This window comes from Pelobates fuscus, chromosome 7, assembly GCF_036172605.1.
Source record: "Pelobates fuscus isolate aPelFus1 chromosome 7, aPelFus1.pri, whole genome shotgun sequence".
NCBI lineage: Eukaryota > Metazoa > Chordata > Amphibia > Anura > Pelobatidae > Pelobates > Pelobates fuscus.
In genome coordinates, this window is record NC_086323.1 from 207,924,697 (window position 1) to 207,944,826 (window position 20,130).

The window sequence follows — 20,130 nt, forward strand, 5'->3', positions numbered from 1 at the left end:
CATGACTTTCCAGCTCAGACCGGTTACCTCCCACAATGCCTCACAATCCCTCCCCTCTGGCCTGGAGATAATTGGGGAAGGAATCTAATTATCTCCAAGGACTGAGGCAAAACTCCATTACCCACATGGCAGACAAAAAGACAGTAAAAGACATAAAATTACATACTGATACATTTAACACATAAAACACACATTTCTACATATCCCCAGTTTAACCGAACACATAAATACCTACATAATATTTGAGACAGTATTACTGTGATATGTTACAATGTCTTAAAGGGACATTATTCCCAAACGTCCCAATATGTCCACGGATGATTCTAAAAGGGCCAGCAGCAATATAAACTAAAACATGCCCAAATATAGTTCAAACTTATCAATTTTCCAGGGGCCATAGTCAGCAGGTAGGAGGCAGGCAGCCAGGCCCCTCCAATGTCCCGTGGCGAGGCGGTTTCCGCCACAGTGTTGGATTGAATTGGTATGGTTCGGACAGGGGTGTTGGATTGAATCGATATGCTTCGGACAGGGGTGTTGAATTGAATCGGTATGCTTCGGACAGGGGTGTTGGATTGAATCGGTATGCTTCGGACAGGGGTGCTAGATTGAATCGGTATGGTTTGGACAGGGGTGTTGGATTGAATTGGTATTATTCGTACAGGGGTGTTGGATTGAATCAGTATGCTTCGGCCAGGGGTGTTGGATTGAATCAGTATGCTTCGGCCAGGGGTGTTGGATTGAATTGGTATGGTTCGGACAGGGATGCTGGACTGAATCGGTATGGTTCGGACAGGGGTGTGGGATTGAATTTGTATGCTTCGGCCAGGGGTGTTGGATTGAATTGGTATGGTTCGGACAGGGATGCTGGACTGAATCGGTATGCTTCGGACAGGGGTGTTGGATTGAATCAGTATGCTTCGGCCAGGGGTGTTGGATTGAATTGGTATGGTTCGGACAGGGATGCTGGACTGAATCGGTATGCTTCGGACAGGGGTGTTGGATTGAATCAGTATGCTTCGGCCAGGGGTGTTGGATTGAATTGGTATGGTTCGGACAGGGATGCTGGACTGAATCGGTATGGTTCGGACAGGGTGTGGGATTGAATCGGTATGCTTCGGACAGGGGTGTTGGATTGAATTGGTATGGTTCGGACAGGGATGCTGGATTGAATTGGTATGGTTCGGACAGGGATGCTGGACTGAATCGGTATGGTTCGGACAGGGGTGTGGGATTGAATCGGTATGCTTCGGACAGGGGTGTTGGATTGAATTGGTATGGTTCGGACAGGGGTGTTGGATTGAATCGATATGCTTCGGACAGGGGTGTTGAATTGAATCGGTATGCTTCGGACAGGGGTTTTGGATTGAATCGGTATGCTTCGGACAGGGGTGCTGGATTGAATCGGTATGGTTTGGACAGGGGTGTTGGATTGAATCGGTATGCTTCGGACAGGGATGCTGGACTGAATCGGTATGGTTCGGACAGGGGTGTGGGATTGAATTGGTATGCTTCGGCCAGGGGTGTTGGATTGAATTGGTATGGTTCGGACAGGGATGCTGGACTGAATCGGTATGCTTCGGACAGGGGTGTTGGATTGAATCAGTATGCTTCGGCCAGGGGTGTTGGATTGAATTGGTATGGTTCGGACAGGGATGCTGGACTGAATCGGTATGGTTCGGACAGGGGTGTTGGATTGAATCAGTATGCTTCGGCCAGGGGTGTTGGATTGAATTGGTATGGTTCGGACAGGGATGCTGGACTGAATCGGTATGGTTCGGACAGGGGTGTGGAATTGAATCGGTACGCTTCGGACAGGGGTGTTGGATTGAATTGGTATGGTTCGGACAGGGATGCTGGATTGAATCACTACTCCATATTAATTCTCCTTGACCTCTCTGCTGCCTTTGACACAGTTGATCATGCTCTCCTCCTTCAAACTCTTCAATCACTCGGTCTCTGTGACTCTGTCCTCTCTTGGTTTTCCTCCTATCTCTCCCAACGCTCATTTAGTGTCTCCTTTTCCAAGGATACCTCCTCCCCTCGCCCTGTCTCGGTTGGAGTTCCCCAAGGCTCTGTCCTTGGTCCCCTTCTATTTTCTCTTTATACTGCCTCTCTTGGAAAACTTATTGCCTCTTTTGGATTCAACTACCACCTGTACGCTGATGACACTCAGATATACCTCTCCTCACCGGACCTCTCCCCGGCCGTCATGCAACGTGTCACTGCTTGCCTCTCTTCCATCTCTGACTGGATGTCGTCACGCTTTCTCAAACTTAACCTCTCAAAAACTGAACTCCTTGTCTTTCCTCCTCCTAATACTGATCCTCCTCTCTCACTCTCCCTTCAAGTCAGTGATATCCACATAAGTCCATCCCTACAAGCGCGCTGTCTTGGCGTCATACTTGACTCTGGTCTCACCTTTGAGTCTCACATCCAGTTTGTTGCCAAGTCCTGTAGGTTCCAACTCAAAAACATAGCCCGCATCCGCCCCTTTCTTACGCAAGATGCTACCAAGGAGCTTGTCCATGCTCTAGTAATTTCCCGCATGGATTACTGTAACCCTCTCCTGATTGGTCTCCCCAAAAGCCGTACTGCCCCGCTACAGTCTGTAATGAATGCTGCAGCTAGAATGATTTTCCTATCCAGTCGGTCCTCTCACACCTCGCCCCTCTGCCAGTGCTTACATTGGCTCCCTGTATCCTATAGGAGTCAATTCAAAGTGCTAACCCATACATTTAAAGCACAGAACAATTCCAGCCCCTCTTATATCTCTTCACTGATCCAGAGGTATGCCCCTCCTCGTACCCTCCGCTCTGCCCGCGACCACCTCCTGACCGCTGCTCGCACCCGTACGGCCAACTCACGCTTGCAGGATCTCTCACGGGCGGCTCCTCTCCTATGGAATAACTTGACTACTGCCATCAGACTCTCCCCTAGTCTTCAATCATTTAAGAAGGGCCTTAAAACCCATCTCTTCAGGAAAGCATATGGCCTCCCAGAGTAATCTCTCCCTTACATACCTGTCGCTTGCTCTCCTATGGGATAGTGCTTTGCTCTCTCCTCCAGCTCTGCTTCACTCCTACTTGATATTTCCTATCCTAATGTTTCTAATACCCCACCTCCTATAGACTGTAAGCTCATTTGAGCAGGGTCCTCTTCAACCTATTATTCCTGTAAGTTTTCTTGTAATTGTCTTATTTATAGTTAAATCCCCCCTCTCAAAATATTGTAAAGCGCTACGGAATCTGTTGGCGCTATATAAATGGCAATAATAATAATAATAATAATAATCAGTATGGTTCGGACAGGGGTGTTGGATTGAATCGGTATGGTTCGGACAGGGGTGTTGGATTGAATCGGTATGCTTCGGACAGGGATGCTGATTGGCTAAGAGTGTGAGCTGATATGCTAAGCCAATCAGTAGCTCTTATTTACAAATAGGCTTTGGAACATATTTTTCCAAAGCCATTTTCCAAAGCTGTACTGAGTGGCTCAGAGCTTCAGCGGCGCCTCTAGCCAGACGAAGAGCGAAACAGCTCTGGATCCCAGAATTTTCAGGTTAAATCCTAAGAGTAAAAGGTGGATGTTAGGAGTAAGCGGAAAGACAATATAAGTGATGGTGGGATGGAAATATAATTGGCGCACTACAATCTGTTGGAAAGATTGAAAGGGGCTTTCTAGCACCATAACCACTATAGCTCATTATAATGGTTATGGTGCTATCAATCTATGGCCACTGATTGGCTCTCCCTGAAACTCATAGGCCACACCCTCTCCAGCAACACTGTGAAGGAGACACTCCAGACTTCTAAAGCTGTTTAGCTTGCTTTATCTGTGAAGAAAGTGTCCTATTTGTTTCATTTTACAGATTGAAGTACAGATTAAACCCGAAATTGCCACTTCTAACCATGTTACACCCCCTTGTCTGTCAATCAGACACCGTGCCTGTTACTTCCTGGTGTGTTTAGCTCAGTGGAAATACACTTAAGGACAGCAATTGCCTAGAGCACCTGCCTTGCAAAGACTTCTCATTGAGCTGCATTGGAAACTGTGTGATTGGACAGCCGCAGAAAGTCTGGGCAGGGTTAGAAGGGGAGGGCTTGCAAAGGCTACAGATAAAATAGGTTTTTAAATATAACCCCAATGGAAAACTGCATAATTAAATACATGTATTATTTTTCAATGGCACTATATCCACTAAGTAGTGCTAAACAAAAAAAAATTGTATTTGGGCACTGAGGTGTCCATTTGCAGAAATAAATGAATACTTAAATGTTTTTATTGAGGTATATCTACTAAACAGTGATTTTTATTTGGGCAGTGGTGTGTCCCTTCTCATGGCTAGGGAATATTATTTCACAGGGCCCCCCTAGTTAATAAAAGGGCCTGATACGCTCTATTTATTTAAGCACTCCAGGACTGCCTTTATGGTGGTTTACCAATGGCATTGTCATTGAGGGGTAAAGGACCGGTCTTACAGCATGGGGTTCTGTGGTTACAGAGCTGCTTGCCCGCACCATATCTAAACAGTAAATGTTTGACTTTAAAACCCAACTTCTGAGGTTACAAGCGCACCGTTTTTGGACAGCATTAAGCATTTTATCCCAAGTTTCTATAGGATATAGTAATTCCTGTAGTTATAGAAATGTTACATAACACAGAACATTAAAAAAGTAAAAAAATAATAATAATCTAGACACAACTGGTAAAATAGGTACAAACTATCCAATAATTCAATATTCCAGCCAGGTTTATGATATATTTTTATATCCCCAGACTTGTCTTATACATGCAATCACTCATTCCTTTCTATGTATGTGTCGGGTATTTCAGGTTACGCCTACAGCAAGGCGTACAGAACGGTTTTCGTTTTATAACATTTCCTGAAATTCAGTGGTTTTATGTGTGTCTTCATCACAATCTCAATCTAAAAGCTGTCTGGTTCTCTTGTCAACACACTGGTGAACGTACCAGTTGTTATCAGTTTACAACTTTGCTAAACTTTTTCTTCGTTAGCAACACGGGCTGAAGATCAACGCTCCCAGATCATGAGGTTAACGACACACAAGCTTCCATCTTGTGGGTATGGCATGTATCTCAGTATAACGATGGAGATATTTGGCATTAACATATTGTGTACAGTGCGTGTGGTGTGCATTTTCTGTGTTATTGATTTTGCTGTTTTGATGTTAACGTTTAGGCAGGGCCCTCTTCTCCGACTGTTCCTGTATGTTAGAATTAAATGTTTGTCTTGTTCACCTATTGGAATATGTTGGAGCTATATAAATAATTGTAGGTGTATGACTTGTTTTTTTTGCTCATGCACATTGCTCGGTTAGATCATTTGTCAATTGTTGCCTGTGGCTTATGACGTCTATTGGCTGGTGAATTGTATAGGAGGCAAATGTTTCCAATAAACGAAGATTAACTGAAGATTTCACAGTGACCGTTTATAAAAAATGCAGATTTCAATAGAATTAACACTTTTATAACTGAGGGCAGAGACACCTCCCTGGCTGTCACTCAGACACTAACAACTACTCTCAGACACTAACAGTCACTGAGACACTAACAACCACTCAGACACTAACAGTCACTGAGACACTAACAACCACTCAGACACTAACAGTCACTGAGACACTAACAGTCACTGAGACACTAACAACCACTCAGACACTAACAGTCACTGAGCCACTAACAACCACTCAGACACTAACAACCACTCAGACACTAACAACCACTCACTCAGTCACTAACAACCACTCAGACACTAACAGTCACTGAGACACTAACAACTACTCACTCAGTCACTCAGACACTAACAACTACTCAGACACTAACAGTCACTGAGACACTAACAGTCACTGAGACACTAACAACTACTCACTCAGTCACTAACAACCACTCAGACACTAACAGTCACTGAGACACTAACAACTACTCACTCAGACACTAACAACTACTCAGACACTAACAGTCACTGAGACACTAACAACCATTCAGACAGTAACAGTCACTCAGACACTATCAACTACTCAGACACTAACAGTCACTGAGACACTAACAACCACTCAGACACTAACAGTCACTGAGACACTAACAACTACTCAGACACTGAGACACTAACAGCTACTCAGACACTAACAGTCAATGAGACACTAACAACCACTCACTCAGTCACTAACAACCACTCAGACACTAACAGTCACTGAGACCCTAACAACTACTCACTCAGTCACTCAGACACTAACAACTACTCAGACACTAACAGTCACTGAGACACTAACAGTCACTGAGACACTAACAACTACTCACTCAGTCACTAACAACCACTCAGACACTAACAGTCACTGAGACACTAACAACTACTCACTCAGTCACTCAGACACTAACAACTACTCAGACACTAACAGTCACTGAGACTCTAACAACCACTCAGACACTAACAGTCACTCAGAAACGAACAACTACTCAGACACTGAGACACTAACAGCTACTCAGACACTAACAGTCAATGAGACACTAACAAATACTCAGACACTAACAGTCACTTAGACACTAACAACCATTCAGACACTAACAGTCACTGAGACACTAACAACCACTCATACACTAACAGTCACTCAGAAATGAACAACTACTCAGACACTGAGACACTAACAAATACTCAGACACTAACAGTCACTGAGACACTAACAACCACTCAGACACTAACAGTCACTGAGACACTAACAACCACTCAGACACTAACAGTCACTCAGAAACGAACAACTACTCAGACACTGAGACACTAACAGCTACTCAGACACTAACAGTCAATGAGACACTAACAAATACTCAGACACTAACAGTCACTTAGACACTAACAACCATTCAGACACTAACAGTCACTGAGACACTAACAACCACTCATACACTAACAGTCACTCAGAAACGAACAACTACTCAGACACTGAGACACTAACAAATACTCAGACACTAACAGTCACTGAGACACTAACAACCATTCAGACACTAACAGTCACTCAGACACTATCAACTACTCAGACACTAACATTCACTGACACACTAACAACTACTCAGATACTTACAGTCACTGAGACACTAACAACCACTCAGACACTAACAACTACTCAGACACTGAGACACTAACAGCTACTCAGACACTAACAGTCAATGAGACACTAACACATACTCAGACACTAACAGTCACTGAGACACTAACAACCATTCAGACAGTAACAGTCACTGAGACACTAACAACCACTCATACACTAACAGTCACTCAGAAACGAACAACTACTCAGACACTGAGACACTAACAGCTACTCAGACACTAACAGTCACTGAGACACTAACAACCACTCAGACACTAACAGTCACTGAGACACTAACAACCACTCAGACACTAACAGTCAATGAGACACTAACAACCACTCACTCAGTCACTAACAACCACTCAGACACTAACAGTCACTGAGACACTAACAACTACTCACTCAGTCACTCAGACACTAACAACTACTCAGACACTAACAGTCACTGAGACACTAACAGTCACTGAGACACTAACAACTACTCACTCAGTCACTAACAACCACTCAGACACTAACAGTCACTGAGACACTAACAACTACTCACTCAGTCACTCAGACACTAACAACTACTCAGACACTAACAGTCACTGAGACACTAACAACCACTCAGACACTAACAGTCACTGAGACACTAACAACCACTCAGACACTAACAGTCACTCAGAAACGAACTACTCAGACACTGAGACACTAACAGCTACTCAGACACTAACAGTCAATGAGACACTAACAAATACTCAGACACTAACAGTCACTGAGACACTAACAACCATTCAGACACTAACAGTCACTCAGACACTATCAACTACTCAGACACTAACATTCACTGACACACTAACAACTACTCAGATACTTACAGTCACTGAGACACTAACAACCACTCAGACACTAACAACTACTCAGACACTGAGACACTAACAGCTACTCAGACACTAACAGTCAATGAGACACTAACACATACTCAGACACTAACAGTCACTGAGACACTAACAACCATTCAGACAGTAACAGTCACTGAGACACTAACAACCACTCATACACTAACAGTCACTCAGAAACGAACAACTACTCAGACACTGAGACACTAACAGCTACTCAGACACTAACAGTCACTGAGACACTAACAACCACTCAGACACTAACAGTCACTGAGACACTAACAACCACTCAGACACTAACAGTCAATGAGACACTAACAACCACTCACTCAGTCACTAACAACCACTCAGACACTAACAGTCACTGAGACACTAACAACTACTCACTCAGTCACTCAGACACTAACAACTACTCAGACACTAACAGTCACTGAGACACTAACAGTCACTGAGACACTAACAACTACTCACTCAGTCACTAACAACCACTCAGACACTAACAGTCACTGAGACACTAACAACTACTCACTCAGTCACTCAGACACTAACAACTACTCAGACACTAACAGTCACTGAGACACTAACAACCACTCAGACACTAACAGTCACTGAGACACTAACAACCACTCAGACACTAACAGTCACTCAGAAACGAACTACTCAGACACTGAGACACTAACAGCTACTCAGACACTAACAGTCAATGAGACACTAACAAATACTCAGACACTAACAGTCACTGAGACACTAACAACCATTCAGACACTAACAGTCACTGAGACACTAACAACCACTCATACACTAACAGTCACTCAGAAACGAACAACTACTCAGACACTGAGACACTAACAGCTACTCAGACACTAACAGTCACTGAGACACTAACAACCATTCAGACACTAACAGTCACTGAGACACTAACAACCACTCATACACTAACAGTCACTCAGAAACGAACAACTACTCAGACACTGAGACACTAACAGCTACTCAGACACTAACAGTCACTGAGACACTAACAACCATTCAGACAGTAACAGTCACTCAGACACTATCAACTACTCAGACACTAACAGTCACTGAGACACTAACAACTACTCACTCAGTCACTCAGACACTAACAACTACTCAGACACTAACAGTCACTGAGACACTAACAACCACTCAGACACTAACAGTCACTGAGACACTAACAACCACTCAGACACTAACAGTCACTGAGACACTAACAACCACTCATACACTAACAGTCACTCAGAAACTAACAACTACTCAGACACTGAGACACTAACAGCTACTCAGACACTAACAGTCAATGAGACACTAACAACCACTCACTCAGTCACTAACAACCACTCAGACACTAACAGTCACTGAGACACTAACAACTACTCACTCAGTCACTCAGACACTAACAACTACTCAGACACTAACAGTCACTGAGACACTAACAACTACTCACTCAGTCACTAACAACCACTCAGACACTAACAGTCACTGAGACACTAACAACTACTCACTCAGTCACTCAGACACTAACAACTACTCAGACACTAACAGTCACTGAGACACTAACAACCACTCAGACACTAACATTCACTGACACACTAACAACTACTCAGACACTTACAGTCACTGAGACACTAACAACCACTCAGACACTAACAGTTACTCAGACACTAACAACTACTCAGACACTGAGACACTAACAGCTACTCAGACACTAACAGTCAATGAGACACTAACACATACTCAGACACTAACAGTCACTGAGACACTAACAACCATTCAGACAGTAACAGTCACTCAGACACTATCAACTACTCAGACACTATCAACTACTCAGACACTAACAACCACTCAGACACTAACATTCACTGAGACACTAACAACTACTCAGACACTAACAAACACTGAGACACTAACAGCTACTCAGACACTAACAGTCACTGAGACACTAACAGCCACTCAGACACTAACAGTCACTGAGACACTAACAGCTACTCAGACACTAACAATCACTGAGACACTAACAACCACTCAGACACTAACAGTCACTGAGACACTAACAACTACTCAGACATTAACAGACACTAAGACACTAACAGCCACTCAGACACTAACAGCCACTGAGACACTAACAACTACTCAGACACTGAGACACTAACAGCTACTCAGACACTAACAGTCAATGAGACACTAACAACCACTCACTCAGTCACTAACAACCACTCAGACACTAACAGTCACTGAGACCCTAACAACTACTCACTCAGTCACTCAGACACTAACAACTACTCAGACACTAACAGTCACTGAGACACTAACAGTCACTGAGACACTAACAACTACTCACTCAGTCACTAACAACCACTCAGACACTAACAGTCACTGAGACACTAACAACTACTCACTCAGTCACTCAGACACTAACAACTACTCAGACACTAACAGTCACTGAGACTCTAACAACCACTCAGACACTAACAGTCACTCAGAAACGAACAACTACTCAGACACTGAGACACTAACAGCTACTCAGACACTAACAGTCAATGAGACACTAACAAATACTCAGACACTAACAGTCACTTAGACACTAACAACCATTCAGACACTAACAGTCACTGAGACACTAACAACCACTCATACACTAACAGTCACTCAGAAATGAACAACTACTCAGACACTGAGACACTAACAAATACTCAGACACTAACAGTCACTGAGACACTAACAACCACTCAGACACTAACAGTCACTGAGACACTAACAACCACTCAGACACTAACAGTCACTCAGAAACGAACAACTACTCAGACACTGAGACACTAACAGCTACTCAGACACTAACAGTCAATGAGACACTAACAAATACTCAGACACTAACAGTCACTTAGACACTAACAACCATTCAGACACTAACAGTCACTGAGACACTAACAACCACTCATACACTAACAGTCACTCAGAAACGAACAACTACTCAGACACTGAGACACTAACAAATACTCAGACACTAACAGTCACTGAGACACTAACAACCATTCAGACACTAACAGTCACTCAGACACTATCAACTACTCAGACACTAACATTCACTGACACACTAACAACTACTCAGATACTTACAGTCACTGAGACACTAACAACCACTCAGACACTAACAACTACTCAGACACTGAGACACTAACAGCTACTCAGACACTAACAGTCAATGAGACACTAACACATACTCAGACACTAACAGTCACTGAGACACTAACAACCATTCAGACAGTAACAGTCACTGAGACACTAACAACCACTCATACACTAACAGTCACTCAGAAACGAACAACTACTCAGACACTGAGACACTAACAGCTACTCAGACACTAACAGTCACTGAGACACTAACAACCACTCAGACACTAACAGTCACTGAGACACTAACAACCACTCAGACACTAACAGTCAATGAGACACTAACAACCACTCACTCAGTCACTAACAACCACTCAGACACTAACAGTCACTGAGACACTAACAACTACTCACTCAGTCACTCAGACACTAACAACTACTCAGACACTAACAGTCACTGAGACACTAACAGTCACTGAGACACTAACAACTACTCACTCAGTCACTAACAACCACTCAGACACTAACAGTCACTGAGACACTAACAACTACTCACTCAGTCACTCAGACACTAACAACTACTCAGACACTAACAGTCACTGAGACACTAACAACCACTCAGACACTAACAGTCACTGAGACACTAACAACCACTCAGACACTAACAGTCACTCAGAAACGAACTACTCAGACACTGAGACACTAACAGCTACTCAGACACTAACAGTCAATGAGACACTAACAAATACTCAGACACTAACAGTCACTGAGACACTAACAACCATTCAGACACTAACAGTCACTGAGACACTAACAACCACTCATACACTAACAGTCACTCAGAAACGAACAACTACTCAGACACTGAGACACTAACAGCTACTCAGACACTAACAGTCACTGAGACACTAACAACCATTCAGACACTAACAGTCACTGAGACACTAACAACCACTCATACACTAACAGTCACTCAGAAACGAACAACTACTCAGACACTGAGACACTAACAGCTACTCAGACACTAACAGTCACTGAGACACTAACAACCATTCAGACAGTAACAGTCACTCAGACACTATCAACTACTCAGACACTAACAGTCACTGAGACACTAACAACTACTCACTCAGTCACTCAGACACTAACAACTACTCAGACACTAACAGTCACTGAGACACTAACAACCACTCAGACACTAACAGTCACTGAGACACTAACAACCACTCAGACACTAACAGTCACTGAGACACTAACAACCACTCATACACTAACAGTCACTCAGAAACTAACAACTACTCAGACACTGAGACACTAACAGCTACTCAGACACTAACAGTCAATGAGACACTAACAACCACTCACTCAGTCACTAACAACCACTCAGACACTAACAGTCACTGAGACACTAACAACTACTCACTCAGTCACTCAGACACTAACAACTACTCAGACACTAACAGTCACTGAGACACTAACAACTACTCACTCAGTCACTAACAACCACTCAGACACTAACAGTCACTGAGACACTAACAACTACTCACTCAGTCACTCAGACACTAACAACTACTCAGACACTAACAGTCACTGAGACACTAACAACCACTCAGACACTAACATTCACTGACACACTAACAACTACTCAGACACTTACAGTCACTGAGACACTAACAACCACTCAGACACTAACAGTTACTCAGACACTAACAACTACTCAGACACTGAGACACTAACAGCTACTCAGACACTAACAGTCAATGAGACACTAACACATACTCAGACACTAACAGTCACTGAGACACTAACAACCATTCAGACAGTAACAGTCACTCAGACACTATCAACTACTCAGACACTATCAACTACTCAGACACTAACAACCACTCAGACACTAACATTCACTGAGACACTAACAACTACTCAGACACTAACAAACACTGAGACACTAACAGCTACTCAGACACTAACAGTCACTGAGACACTAACAGCCACTCAGACACTAACAGTCACTGAGACACTAACAGCTACTCAGACACTAACAATCACTGAGACACTAACAACCACTCAGACACTAACAGTCACTGAGACACTAACAACTACTCAGACATTAACAGACACTAAGACACTAACAGCCACTCAGACACTAACAGCCACTCAGACACTAACAGTCACTGAGACACTAACAACCACTCAGACACTAACAGTCACTGAGACACTAACAACTACTCAGACATTAACAGACACTGAGACACTAACAGCCACTCAGACACTAACAGTCACTGAGACACTAACAACCACTCAGACACTAACAGTCACTGACACACTAACAACTACTCAGACACTAACAGCCACTCAGACACTAATAGCCACTCAGACACTAACAGTCACTGAGACACTAACAACCACTCAGACACTAACAGCCACTCAGACACTAACATCCTCTCAGACACTAACACTCCATAAAGCTAACAGAGGTGACAGGTGCTCTAAGTTAGTGTGCCTTCCCCTGTTCTCAGTAAGTTGTACTATAGCCCATTGGGAAGCATGCACTCTCGGCTCGAGCACAGAGTTATCGCAAGTTATTTTTTTATATACCACATTAAAGAAAACGTGCAGTAAAAATACATGGATGTTTTCTTTGAGGTTATATCTACTAAACTGTAATCCATTGGTAAATCTTCTCCCAGGTGATTGAAAGTGTTAACCTTGTACAGTGTAGATCAAAGCACCCATTATTGAGTAATTATCAAACCATAGCTTGTGATCGCGGCTAAAGGTAGAAGAAAAACTATTTCTATCCATCAAAAAAAAAATCTATTTTTTAGAGAGGGACATGTGTAAGCAAAGAGAAAAATGCCGGCCAACTGTGCCACCAGATGCTAATACATGACTTCTCCCTATCTGACGTACATTGGGACCCCGCCATTATGAGAACCATCGAGGGTCTGCACATAAATGGTAAACTCTTGCTGCTTCTTAGAAGATTATAAAAAGAAAAATGACTTAGATTTATCACAAATACCACAAAATCTAAATTGGTATTTAATACCCAACTCCCATCTGTTTTCAGTTTGGAGCTGCACGTCGTTTCCCATTGACATAACATTTTCACGGACTTGTCTCTCCCAGTGATGGAGTCAATTTGTCTATTCCAATGCACAGTGATCGTTCAAGCTTAAAATCCTTCAAATGTTTTATCAAGTATATCTTTGTATCTCTCAAATCACATGTTCATGTGTAAACAATCTTTTTTGAAAGTTTATTTTCCACTTAACATCCTTATTATATTATTGTGTTTTCATCGTCCGAGACGAGAAACTATTTTACTGCACAGTTTATTTCATTTTTGTCACAGTACTTACATTATTTTTGGAGGGGTGTGTGTGGAATTTATGCCTTTTGCACTTTGTAAACTAATAAAAACCTCATGGATTATTTGTGAATGAGTTATTGGAAGAAGTGTCAGCTCTTGGGAATAGGTGAGGCTTCAATTCTTTCACCCATATAAAGACTACAGATGGCTTAATTGGACATGCCTTTATGTAAAATGTTGTCCTGCAGCAGATCAGACTACTATTATATTTCCAACCTTGGAATTCAATCAGTTCTACCATTATAATTGACGACAAAAGATTTCTTCTATTCCGATAGACTCATACCTATATCTATGTCTTGCTAACATCTTGCTAACCTGTTCGTTAACTAAATGAAGCACAAGACGTCATCCACTGAGACTTCAAGAAAGGAGATTTCTCCTAGATCAGAGGAAAGGGTTCTTTACAGTAAGAACACTGAGAATGTGTTATTCTTATTGTTTTAGCAGATTCTGTACACATTTTAATTTACGTCTGAATGTTTTCTTTAAAAAAAAAAAAAGTAGTTGGTGCCTTCTATCTGGTGCTCCCCAGAGGTGTCGCTGGAGAGGGGACTTCCAACTTTAAAGGTGGGGCTTCAGCATTGAATGTGGATCTCTATAAAGATGTGGATGCTAAAAGAGTTGCCTTATCAGATTCTGTAGATTCAAATTTCTGTAAAATTATCTGGATTTTTTTTTCAAAAACAGAATGTACAAGGATATAATTAATAAGTAGGTGAGCAAGTTGATCCAAAGATAAATCTGATTGCTGCCAGCCTGCTCACCTCCACCAAGGTTCAACTCAGTTACTAGCCTGTGCATCTCAGCCAGGGCCAAGCTCAGCCAGCAATCTGCCCATCTCAGCTAAGGTTCAGCTCAGTCACCAGCCTGTTCAACTCCACCAAGGTTCAACTCAGTTACTAGCCTGTGCATCTCAGCCAGCAATCTGCTCATCTCAGCTAAGGTCCAGCTAAGTCACCAGCCTGTTCAACTCAGTCACTAGCCTGCCCATCTCAGCCAGGGTCAAGCTCAGCCAGCAATCTGCCATCTCAGCTAAGGTCCAGCTAAGTCATCAGCCTGTTCAACTCCACCAAGGTTCAACTCAGTCACTAGCCTGCCCATCTCAGCCAGGGCCAAGCTCAGCCAGCAATCTGCCATCTCAGCTAAGGTCCAGCTCAGTCACCAGCCTGTTCAACTCCACCAAGGTTCAACTCAGTTACTAGCCTGTGCATCTCAGCCAGCAATCTGCCCATCTCAGCTAAGGTCCAGCTAAGTCACCAGCCTGTTCAACTCCACCAAGGTTCAACTCAGTCACTAGCCTGCCCATCTCAGCCAGGGCCAAGCTCAGCCAGCAATCTGCCATCTCAGCTAAGGTCCAGCTCAGTCACCAGCCTGCTCAACTCCACCAAGGTTCAACTCAGTCACTAGCCTGCCCATCTCAGCCAGGGCCAAGCTCAGCCAGCAATCTGCCCATCTCAGCCAGCAATCTGCCCATCCCAGCCTGCTCAACTCCACCAAAGTTCAACTTAGTCACCAGCCTGTCCATCTCAGCCAGGGTCAAGCTCAGCCAGCAATCTGCCCATCACAGCATTGGTCCAGCTCAATCACTGTTACTTCCCGGCTCACTTACCCAGGCATACCATAATATTAGGCTGCTATGGAAAATCATTGCATTAAATGATTCTCAACGACACGAGAATCATTGGCGGATTGGGGTGATCGCCCGTGCATGAGAAGCATTGGGTTGGACCATTGTCCTGAAGGCATGCCTCGTTGAGACTTTACACATGGAGGAGCTGGTAGCAGTGCTAGGATACTCGGCACTGGAGAAAAGGTGAGTAAAATCATTTATATTTATGGATGCCATATCAGTAATGCTAAAGTGAAACTGTAAGGGCGGGACATCAGATCCATGAACTGCCGTAAGGGGCACAGTGTAGGAGGAGCGACACGTGGTTGATTCAGTATCAGGTAGCGTACCATGTTAATAACAGATACATATATAATCACACGGTGTTACCGCAGTTATATCCAATCACAATGTGTTACCGCAATTATATCCAATCACACGGTGTTACCGGAGTTCTATCCAATCACACTGTGTTGCCGCAGTTATATCCAATCACAATGTGTTACCGCAATTATATCCAATCACACAGTGTTACCGCAGTTATATCCAATCACACAGTGTTACCGCAGATCTATCCAATCACACAGTGTTACCGCAGATCTATCCAATCACACGGTGTTACCGCCATTCTATCCAATCACATGGTTTTACCGCTGTTCTATCCAATCACATGGTTTTACTGCTGTTCTATCCAATCACACGGTGTTACCGCAGATCTATCCAATCACACGGTGTTACCGCAGATCTATCCAATCACACTGTGTTACCGCAGTTCTATCCAATCACACTGTGTTACCGCAGATCTATCAAATCACACGGTGTTACCGCCGTTCTATCCAATCATACTGTGTTACTGCAGATCTATCAAATCACACGGTGTTACCGCCGTTCTATCCAATCATACTGTGTTACCGCAGATCTATCCAATCATACTGTGTTACCGCAGATCTATCCAATCATACTGTGTTTCCGCAGATCTATCCAATCATACTGTGGTACCGCAGATCTATCCAATCACACGGTGTTACCGCAGATCTATCCAATCATACTGTGTTACCGCAGATCTACCAATCATACTGTGTTACCGCAGTTCTATCCAATCACACAGTGTTACCGGAGTTCTATCCAATCACACGGTGTTACCGCAGATCTATCCAATCATACTGTGTTACCGGAGTTCTATCCAATCACACGGTGTTACCGGAGTTCTATCCAATCACACAGTGTTACCGGAGTTCTATCCAATCACACTGTGTTACCGCAGATCTATCCAATCATACTGTGTTACCGGTCCCCCGGATGCATTATTCTGCCATCTGGCTACAACTGCCAAATCTCAAAGCAGCATTCCGTTCCTTCGTCCTGGCTTAGGACGGGATAGAATGAAATGAAAAAATAAAATTCATACCCCGGCATAACAAATGTTATTTTATTCCTGGTAGTGGGATCTGGTTTAAGTTAGTTGTTTATGAACTGAGAAGCCTTTCATGGGTTTTGTAACACAGTGATTCAACAAACAAAACCAGTCACTTGATGCACTCATGTCAAATTTTATGTTACAAGCAATGATACACGTATAAACAGCAGGTTCCGTCGCCCAAGGGTGTTTACATTTTATTTCTTAATGTGAAGCAGATGCGTCAAGAAATGGGGTTTTATGTAGAATATACTATATGCAGCATATAACATACTTTGCAATACCTTCTGCAATCTTCTTTTATTGAAACACAATAGATTATTTTGGGCAAACTGGACCCGTAATTCCTGCGGCCCTCACTCCTAGCTTTTCATTATTGATCAGTTAAGCTGTCTAAAGTAAAGACAAATAAGTCAATGGGGCCTGATGGAATACACCCAAAGCTATTAAAAGAGCTTAGTGGTGTACTAGCAAAACCATTAACAGATTTATTTAACCAATCATTGTTAACAGGAGTAGTCCCAGAAGATTGGAAGTTAGCGAATGTTGTGCCCATTCACAAGAAAGGTAATAGGGAGGAGTCGGGCAACTATAGGCCAGTAAGCCTTACTTCAGTAGTGGGGGAAGACAATGAGGAGCCAGGCAAGGCCTAGGCAGAACAGGGACATGTGAGTGTGAGGGGAATGTATATAGAGGAATGTGGTAAAGTGGTCCTGGGTCAGTGGGTGGAGTAGTAAGGGGTAGATGGGTAGGAGATTATAAATAGGTTGCCATCTTACAGTACAGCAGCCATCTTAATTATCAGTTGGTAACAGCTTGGTCAATGCTGGTTGTTGTGCTCGTTATACCTGCTTTCCAAGTGCTGTTTGTGGCCAGGTTATGGATATTGAAGCTGTCCTCTCTGCCCTCAATGCTGAGGCCGTACAAGGTCTGCACCTGCAGACTTAGCTGGCTCGTCTTCAGGCCTCTAACGGAGGTCACCAGAGGTGAGCTCGGCCACCGGAATGTTTCGCCCCTCAAGGAGTTAGGAGTGCAGGCCTGGCCTCGTGGATTCACCGGTCTGTGGCCGCGAGGCTTGCTTCACCTCTCTTGCGGGCTTCTGTCTCTACCTGGGCAGTGTGGTGGTCCGTAGCTGTCCGCGCCCGCTTATCATCCCCGTTTCCAGCCCCAACGCAGCAGGAGCTGCATTCCTTCTTCCCGCGCCAGCTGGTCCGCGGCTGCGCAGACTAATAGTGCTCCAGCACAGGCTGAATCTCTTTCCATGGCCATCTCCTTCTCCACCCATGAGCGGCGGGTGGGGGCCCTCAATTAGAATAAGGGGGGAGACCTATTGTCCTCCACCCTGGCCCCCAACTCTGAGCAGTGGGTGGGGGCCCTAAATGAGAATAAGGGGGTGGGGGACCTTTTGTCCTCCCCCCTGGTCCCACCCCTGAGTGGTGGGTGGGGGCCCTAAATACCAATAAGGGGGGGCCCTAAATAAAAATGTAAACCCCCCCAGGTGACTAGGGGACCCCAAACCCCTAGTCACCCCCCTCCCAACAGAATTAATGAACCCCCTACCTATCCCCCTCACCCTAAAAATAGTTAGGTACCTGTAAAAAAAAAAAACTTACCATTTGATGTCTTCTTTTTTCTAAAATCTTGTTTTTTCAGCCCCAAAAAAGGCCAAATAAAAATCCATAATAACCGTTGCACTTTGAAAAAAAAATATATATATAATTCTATCTTCTTCCATGGAGGCCACCACGCAGACTGAGCTCCGCAGGGCCCCGCCCTGCAATTAGGCTCAGAGCACTCTGGTTGGTTGGTTGGTTGGTTTAAGCCTATACATTTACCTGTCACAGCACTCTGATTGGTTAGCTTGAAATCTAGCCAATCAGAGTGCTCTGTGTCATTTTACACAGCGTGGGAAATTTATTTGGAATCAGGGGTGGGTGCCGGGGGAAGGACAATAGATCCCCCCCTTATTCTAATTTAGGGCCCCCACCCGCCGCTCAGGGGTGTGGGGGTGGGGGCCGGGGGGAAGACAATAGGTCCCCCTCTTATTCTAATTTAGGGCCCCCACCCACCACTCAGGGGTGGGGACCGGGGGGAGGACAATAGGTCCCCCCTTATTCTAATTAAGGGCCCCCACCCGCTGCTCAGGGGGTGAGGGCCGGGGAGAGGACAATAGTTCCCCCCTTGAAGTAATTTAGGGCCCCCACCCACCGCTCAGGGGTGGGGGCTGGGGGGGAGGACAACCAAAACCGAAGTGCCAAAGTTCCGAATTGCCTAAGTCCCGAATTTCGGAATCCCGAACCGAATATTTTCCCCATGCACATCCCTAGTATTTAAAGCGGATTGCCATGGTGTGACAATGTTCAATGTTATGCAACTTAAACTGATTGCCATGGTGTGCCAGTTGTATGCCTCTAAAGCTTATTTTCATTATTTTACAACAATGTGTGTGTACCATAAACACACATACCATTAATAAAGATAAAAAATAATAATCAAAAAATGACCCTAAAATAAACACTCCTAATAGAGACCATCTAATCAAAGTTAGCACACCATAAGGGGACAGAACCAAATGGTGATAAGCCATAAACAATCAAAGCAGCAGTATAGACAGCACACCAGGT